The sequence below is a fragment of the Ornithodoros turicata genome, chromosome 9 (genome assembly GCF_037126465.1).
Source record: "Ornithodoros turicata isolate Travis chromosome 9, ASM3712646v1, whole genome shotgun sequence".
Taxonomy (NCBI): Eukaryota; Metazoa; Arthropoda; class Arachnida; order Ixodida; family Argasidae; genus Ornithodoros; species Ornithodoros turicata.
Window position 1 is genome coordinate 2,421,181 of NC_088209.1, and position 8,353 is coordinate 2,429,533.

At 44.5% G+C, this 8,353-nt stretch overlaps 1 long non-coding RNA gene across 1 annotated transcript; it reads right to left on the bottom strand.

Moving 5' to 3' along the window:
* Positions 1-5,604: 5,604 nt before the first annotated feature.
* Positions 5,605-6,814, bottom strand: LOC135369194 (uncharacterized). The gene is made up of 3 exons (XR_010414966.1): positions 6,692-6,814; positions 6,047-6,129; positions 5,605-5,690 (listed from the first exon to the last, which is right to left on the bottom strand). It is a non-coding gene; the product is annotated as an uncharacterized LOC135369194 (long non-coding RNA).
* Positions 6,815-8,353: the final 1,539 nt, after the last annotated feature.

Below are 8,353 nucleotides of genomic sequence, written 5' to 3' on the forward strand. Positions count from 1 at the left end.
CTAATGAGTGGAAATGAACAGCCTGAGTTTACGGTGTGCACTTTCAAAGCTTCGTGCACTGCTGTATTGCGGAGAGACTATGAAAACTGGGGACTTTTGACATGCTGTGTACAACAGTATACAAACACAAGGTGTCTTTTTTTTTATTGTAAACGCATTTTTCATTTAAAATCAAACTGGCAAGCAGTCTTTGGTTTTCATATGGTATACACAGGGCGGAGGAATTTTTATGACCAACGACGTGTATGTGCTGTAAACCGGTTAAGTTTTCAATTAACAGCTTCTAAAAAAAACAAGAGAGGAGAATTGTAGCCCATCATCAAAAACGTCCAAAATCACATGCAAATAAGGTTGAAAGGAAGAAAGGATCCAAGAGAGGGTGTGCTAGATACCACGTGATACGTCAGAGATTCCAGTCTGATAGAGCGACTGGAGTAAACGCCAGTCCGATGTGAAGATAGACGACGCCTCTGAGTGCCGTCTGGTTTGTTCGCGCGTCTTTTTTCTTTTTTGTGTAGTTCAACACAATTTGCGCGCTGGTTCTCGGTCATGAATTTTGAAAGTTCGCGGGATTTTTTTGCAATTTTCTTTCTCAGACTGTATAAATAGTTCTGATGAGAGGCTACAATTCAAATATTTCGGTTTTTCCGAAGGTTCCTAATGTAAACGTTAATGATCAAACTGTAGTTAATTGTTTGTCTGTCAGGCACAAATAGTTGACCACAAAACGTCTGCCACACCGTGTATATAGCATGCAAAAACAGAAGAAGCTTGCTGTTTCGATATTTTTTACGACAAACGTGTCTTCAATAAAAAACAATAAGGCACGATCACTGAATGCGTCGCGCTGGAAGAAGGAAAACATACCACTCGCCATACTTAATCGTTACTACCGCCCCGGACGCATTCGAAACCTGTCAGGGGTCTTAATCCCCAAAACACACACTCACACACACAAAAAAAAACAGACAGAGAGAGAAAGAATGAAAAAAAGGCAACTTCGCGCGCGTACAGCATAGAACGATTGAAGCATGTGACGGCACAAAACACCTCATTTATGAGTGGATCACGCTCCTTCATACTCACATCCGGTCTGTTTATTCACGCATCTCAAAAGTAGAGGAAAATGTGGTTCAAATAAATGAAAGAACACATGATCATAGGATATACACGGCGCACTGAACACAAGACGAACGAACGTAAGCAGACGCGAGCCGGGTGGCAATGCCGCTGCCAGGTAAAATTTTTAAGTTTAATCAGGAAATAGACACTAACAGTTAACGAGAAAAACAGTATTCGTTTGAAACAAACACAAGTCTAGCGGTCGTTGCCACCCATAATTAAATCGTCGTTTACATTTCGAGCCCCATTTTATACATTCAAGTCCCGAGCATGTTTCGATTTTCAACCGGCAGTCTGGCAACAGCGCACTTCGCGCCAGGCTCAGTGATCTAGCCAACGCCTCCTCTTTACTGTCTATGCCTGTCACATCCACTGATCTCTATGTATAAAGGCTGGATCGCGCATGGGAGAGGGGCTCGTGGGGGAGAGGTACGCATTCGGGCCGCCATGTTGGGAGGCCCTAAAGCGCTGTGTGCGCCCATAGAAAACAATGGGAGGCAACAGAGATCGTGAGTATTTATTGCGCTGCAGGCGTTGATCGTTGTTTGTCGTCACACAATTTTGTAAGGTGCCAGTATACTGATGTATCCTAACAGTGTTTCACACGTGTCCTGCCGTTCGATTCTTAATTACGTTATGTTTTGCATTCCTAGACCGTCACTGCAGTGCAGCGCTGGGGATTGTACTACAGCACGTTTCCCAGCCAATATTTCAATAAGAAACGATGTGAGATTAACAACAACCATGTATATAATCTCCCGTGCTGCGTTCTGGACAAAAATTGTTCCACAAAGAACAGTCCCACGCATGGTAGAAAGAAATCGCCCCGTAGAATCACAGCCGTTGTTTTAGACAGGCGTATGCGTTTAGTGTGATTTAGTGCGTTTAGTGTCAAGCAAGAAAGGGTCTTTTAGTGAACGACAGTGGTGTCTTCGACGTAATGCCTCGCAAATATGAACACACCGAAGCATCCCAAACAATTACTTCACGCAATTAGATAACGCTTAGGCCAGTTAATCTAGGTATTGATGTAAGCTTAATCAAGGTACTTAGTAAGTGGTAACACCTCCTTGAGACACAAGACTTATCTCCTTATGAAGTACAGCACTTCTTTTTTGTTTTTTTCTTCCTTCATTTGCTCTGATTATTTGCAGGTGAAATTGAATGTCCTTCTCGCATACTCACATGCTTTTGCTGAATAGAACTGCAGCGTGAACAAAGCTGCGTAGGGACGGGGCCTGCCATCCACTGCTGACTTTGTCATGCTTGTTATGTGGAGCACGTTGCAGAAAATGCAGCTGTACACCTGAAACTCCAATCATTATCATCGTCATCTAAAAGGGAGTGTGGTAGCACTGCCGTGAAACCAGGCACGATTTCTGAAGATCTTCTATGACACTTTCCGCAGTTTGCACACTTTTCTTCAGCGTCAGTCTCTCTCATAGGAGTCACTTTGCATTAACAGTGACTCCCATCTTACATTTTAATGTGCGAGGGCACTATTGCGCTACACATGTACGGTTTCCAAACTGCAACATGACGATTTGGAGCTTGAAACTGGAGCCCTGGTGTACCCTGTCTATGAAATGATACCAACTGAATCATGTCAAACGTGATGTTTAGTGGAAGATGGCTTTCTTGGTTGTGCATTCTGCATGACAAAGATGTAACACGATATGCTTTTGTAGAGAAGATCAGTGATGTTATGCTCTATGAATAAAGAGAATATACATTTTTCAAGTTCAACATTTATTCTTGCATATATGCATTTCAAGATACAATGAATGTGCAGGGAAGTGACAAAACAATACATTTATTGTTTTGTGACCTCCCTGCAATGACAATATATATCTCAGGAATGACAATGTACAGGTACACTATGGAAATTTGTTGCACCCAATTTTCATACATGCTGAATTTTAAATTTTTGTTTTGCTGCCTATGTGTTCAGTGTATTACAAACTGCTTAACACTTTGTTAATTTCAAGCTTTTTGCTCCCATTTAAGATATTCCTATCCTGCAGGAACCGCCACTTCGACACCATAACATATTCAGTAGGTTTCACTCTGGCAGGCCCTGCCACTGCAAATTTCCTGAATTGAAATCCTTCAAACTGTGTCATAATCTTAAATACGTCAATATTTTTGCTAGTAGTTGACATGCTGGAGGGCACTCCTCCTGCAGCTAAGGCAACTACAGAGAGTTCCAAGAGGCCGAAGCTTACAGCTGCATGGGTGTGATCAACAGAAGTGCCATTCTCAAGAAATAATTTTCTTATAGCATTTATGTGCATGCCTAGTAACTGAAACAATGATCACAGTTCCACAACAAGTTTTAATTCCTGAGGGTGTATACTGTAGAGGTGGGTTAGATCTAGAACAGTTAATACAAGGTATTATATACTATGAATACCTTTAAAAATCTCATGTGACACATAGGAAGGGAGTTGCCTCAGGACAGAAGCCGCCGATATTTCGAACAGAGACTGTTCTTCTTCTGGGCACCGTCCTCATCATTGGCATGGTATTTAAAGGGTTAGGTGTGACGTGTTTAAAGGTTCATGCGAATTGTGGGTCAACAGCCCGGAGGGAAGAAAGGTCCGTACGGGTTTTCACAGCCCTCTGCAATACCCTTTCTACTACAAACACCAGAAAAGACACGGAAACCATACTCGCTCTAATGGACTTGGTTCTTAAACTGAACTACTTCGAGTTCAATGGTGAATACTACCTACAAGTACACGGTACAAGTATGGGCACACCTGTTGCACCCACATACGCAAATATCTTCATGGGGTTCCTAGAAAACAAAGTTCTCAGCGCCCTCTCATTAAAACCCATGGTGTACCTTCGATACATCGATGATATACTGATAATATGGGAACACGGGGAACATGAATTTCAAAAGTTCGTAGATCTACTGAACACCGCGCATAGCAACATAAAGTTCACATCACAACAGTCAACTCACTTAATTAACTTCCTCGACACCACGATATCACTAGACAACGGCAACCTCGTCACAACCCTATACAAAAAGCCAACTGACAAACAACAATACCTTCACTTCAAGAGTCACCACCCGCGTCACTGTAAGGTTGGAATTTCTAATGGGCAGAGTGTAAGACTACGCAGAATTTGTTCAAATGACACAGATTACGCTGAGAAGCTTGACGAACTCTGCAGTACACTTGCCCAAAGGGACTATCCAGACTCCCTCCTAACCGAATTCCGTCGCAAGGCACTCACACTCGATCGAAACGAGGTTCTGGAAAACCGAAAAAATCCCGACGCGTGCCAAATAAGCTTCATCACAAGATATTCCAACGCACTTCCAAACATCAAAGCCATTCTACAGAAGCACGAGCCCCTCCTCCAAAGCAGTGACCGACTTAACAACATATTCACAAATCCCATACAGGTGACATACCGACGCGCAAGAAACCTGGCAGACTCCTTGGTCAATGCCAAAATCAGCAAAACGAGCGCCCCGTACACGGGAACACGACCCTGCAACCTCCCGCGCTGCAAAACATGCAAGCACGTTCAACACGCTAACTCCATCAAAAGCACTGCGAGCAATTACACCCACCCCGTTAACCACGCATTCACATGCACAAGCTCCAATGTTATATACTGCATTGAATGCGGCGACTGCTCTATGCAATACATTGGTGAAACCGGCCAACAAATGAACAACCGCCTTACCGGACACAGAACCGACACGTCCAACAAACTCCCCAAAGCAGTCGCCGAACACTTTAACGTTCCTGGTCACAATTTTGACAACATTAAACTATATATTCTAGAAACCGGGTTTAGATCCACACGTGACAGACGTGATAGGGAGTCTTATCTCATATACAAGTTCAACGCTCTTCACCCGTCCGGTATCAACAAATCACAAGGCACCCTAGAAACACTTCACAAATAAAATACGCTTTTCCCGTCTACCTCCATTATCATCTGTTATGTTCTGCATGGCCACTGCTTTCTGCTATCTTTATTGCATGCCACAACTTTGTATTACAAATATATATTAAAAAAAAAAAAAAAAAAATTGCTCGTTCTGGAATTTTCCCCACGTAACCACTAACCTCCTTATCTTTCGCTATGCTTGCGAATTCTTGCCTGTTGTCCCGTTTCGTCCACGTGTTCGTGAACCTTCCATTTTTCTGCAACCGGTCTGTAGCCTAGATCACTACGTTCACATAATCCCCTCCACACTCTAACAAAGCAGCCATTCACTCCCGCCGTAAAAACCCGTACGGACCTTTCTTCCCTCCGGGCTGTTGACCCACAATTCGCATGAACCTTTAAACACGTCACACCTAACCCTTTAAATACCATGCCAATGATGAGGACGGTGCCCAGAAGAAGAACAGTCTCTGTTCGAAATATCGGCGGCTTCTGTCCTGAGGCAACTCCCTTCCTACATCTCTACCGGTTCGCTGGATTTCTACCCATCATGTGACACATATGCTTTTACTTTTTGGAGGCGCTGCGGTGATCGGAGTTAGTGGGCATTGCTCAGGTTTTGCACCCGTTTCTTGCATATGTCGAGGCAGCTGTGAAGGAGAGAACATTGGTTAGGATGCAACTAGTTAAAAATAAATATGTTGTTTAGAAAAAGCATTGCATAAATGTTTAAAACATCAGTTTAAAACAAGGTTTACAATCCCGATATCTTTTAAAAATTTCAACGTTTAAACGCTGTTCTAAAAAGAATTATAGCTTCACCACCAAGACACAATGCTGGGTGAAGGGGCCTGAGGTGTATATAAAACCGTCCGAAGTGATGTGTTCCATGATGTGAACATGTAAAGAGAATGTGCAAAATTGAGAGAGGCTCACCACAGTGCGTGCACTGGGGTGGTTCCTCCCCGTAAAGTAGGAACCCGTGAATGAGGAACATGACACTTACCTGTAAGCTCGATAGCATCAGACGATGACACAGATGATGCTCGATGACACAGACGATCCTCTGGGTAGCCCCCGTGAGGAAACCTGTATTGAGAGACCACTACAAATAACACCGCTACAAATAAGACGACAAGCCACAAATTATTATTTTCGCAACAAGCTGACAACATAGCTCAGGCACAAAGACAGTATCCAAGTCACACCACACCACCGTTACGTAGGATTCTTTGTCACAAATCAAACCAAGGCACAAAACAATACCAATACATGAAAAAGGGTGACTATCTTGGTCTTATTACGACGTAATACTGAACTTATACGCGAAGGCGGTTCAAAGAAATGACTGTGCACTTGCTTCCGTAGAGAACACATGGTACCATGCTAGCAATGCATGCAGAAAAGCGCTCGAGTGCTCGCACATATTGATGACACCACTATCAGTGTAGTGTAACATGTTCTCTCCAGCATATTATGCACTCAAACTGTATTTGCCGGCGGGGAAAATGCAAGTGTGTTCGATTGAAATTCGGAAGAGCGATCAAACAACTTGCACCCAGTGCTGGTTTTGGGCAAAAAAACACTTCATAATTGTCAAATAAATGTACAGAATGGACGCCTATTTATTCCTTGACAAAGAATGACTCACTTGTAGAAATTTCGGCCCTGTATCCTTGCCGGTACGATTGGTACGACCGTAATTGCAAGAAGTTGCCATGATCGCTGCGGCGACTGTTTTGGGTACAGTAAGATGGCGGCCGGTTGCCGCACGCTCGCGCTCCCTATCCGCGATCCAGCCTTTTACAATCGAGATCAGTGGTCACATCGGCGGGCTCCCCATTGTTCGTGGCGCAACCGGCTAGTGTAAGCGCGCTGCACCAGGCAACGCCAGATCCCCCGGATCCTGATGTGGGGAGAGCCGGCTCGCGAACGCCCGCTGCAATCGCGCTACCGCGCGCAGTCATGCCTTCCCCCTTTCATGATTACCTACTTTCTTTGCAAACCCGCTAATTGGAATGAGTAGTTCAAATAACACGGTGTATATAACCTGAACACATTTTATTTGCAGTTTTCCATCATAGATGCTGCTTATCAGCTTACAGCAATGCCACATACTTTCAAGATTTTTCTGTTTGCTGTTTTTTTTGTTTTTTGTTTTTGCAGAGCTGCCTTATTTTCTGCAGCTCTGTACTATTTACAGCAAAGTTGTCCAGCAATGGCCTTGAACAGCTTCGTACACACAAGCTTAAACAAATCGCGCCTGTGCATCGTTCGTGCAGGGGATGAAGCTCGATGTTAACAGTACCGGCACAGCACTTTCTACTGCTGCCGAAAGTGCGTGCCTTAAGTTTTCTCTGTACTTTAGAAGGTTTCTTTAGGTTACTTTAATTTTCCTATGTTCTTGAGTATATGATGGTCGTATGCAAGAAACAGCTGTCTTGATGAATCTGCAGGGTGCTCAGCAATGTGAGTGAGCTTCTACTCGCGCAGAAATTGTCGAAACAGCGAAGGCAGAGATAAACAACGAGACTACAAGACTACGCACCACAACAAACTACGTGGGTGAATCCGGGGGATACAGCGCCGCCAGTTGCGGAAAGGTGCATACGCGAGGAGGAATAGGAGAGGGAAGAGGCGGCTCAAGAGCGGGTGACTTGCCAGGCATAGATAGTATAGACAGGCGCCCGGACTATTCTCTAGAGATCTGGCCTAGGATTTTCTCTCTCCCTCGCGCGCCCCGCCCACCCGGAGCGCGCCAATGGGAGGACGCGTGGGCGGAGTCGACTTTCATTGCCATCTGGGGGCAGAGGTTCGAACGTAGACGGAGACGTGCTTTTCGCGATGCTACGTCCACTGGGTCGTTCCATTCACCATGGCCCTGAGTTGGCCCGTGTTCCATAGATTGCGCTGCTCGATCTGTGAATCTAGGGACGCGCGTTCCTTGGGACCACGAAAATGGTCGGCGATAAGTACTGCGTCTGAGCGATGCTCGCGTTTGTCTGTTCGTTTGTTTTTGCTTTTAATGAACGTTTTATGATGGCTTGTTTTTGCTTTTAATAAACGCTTCATGATCGGCGTCTCTGAGCGATGCCCGCGTTTGTTTGTTTGTTTTTGCTTTTAATGAACGTTTTATGATGGCTTGTTTTTGCTTTTAATAAACGCTTCATGATCGGCGTCCTTGGGCGATGCCCGCGTTTGTTTGCTTTATTAAACATATGGAACACGCGTTGTTAGAATGATCTTGATAAGACGTCCGCGGAATCGTTGCGCCCGTGTTTGGTTGATAGTAGGGCGTTCTTCGGCGTGTGCC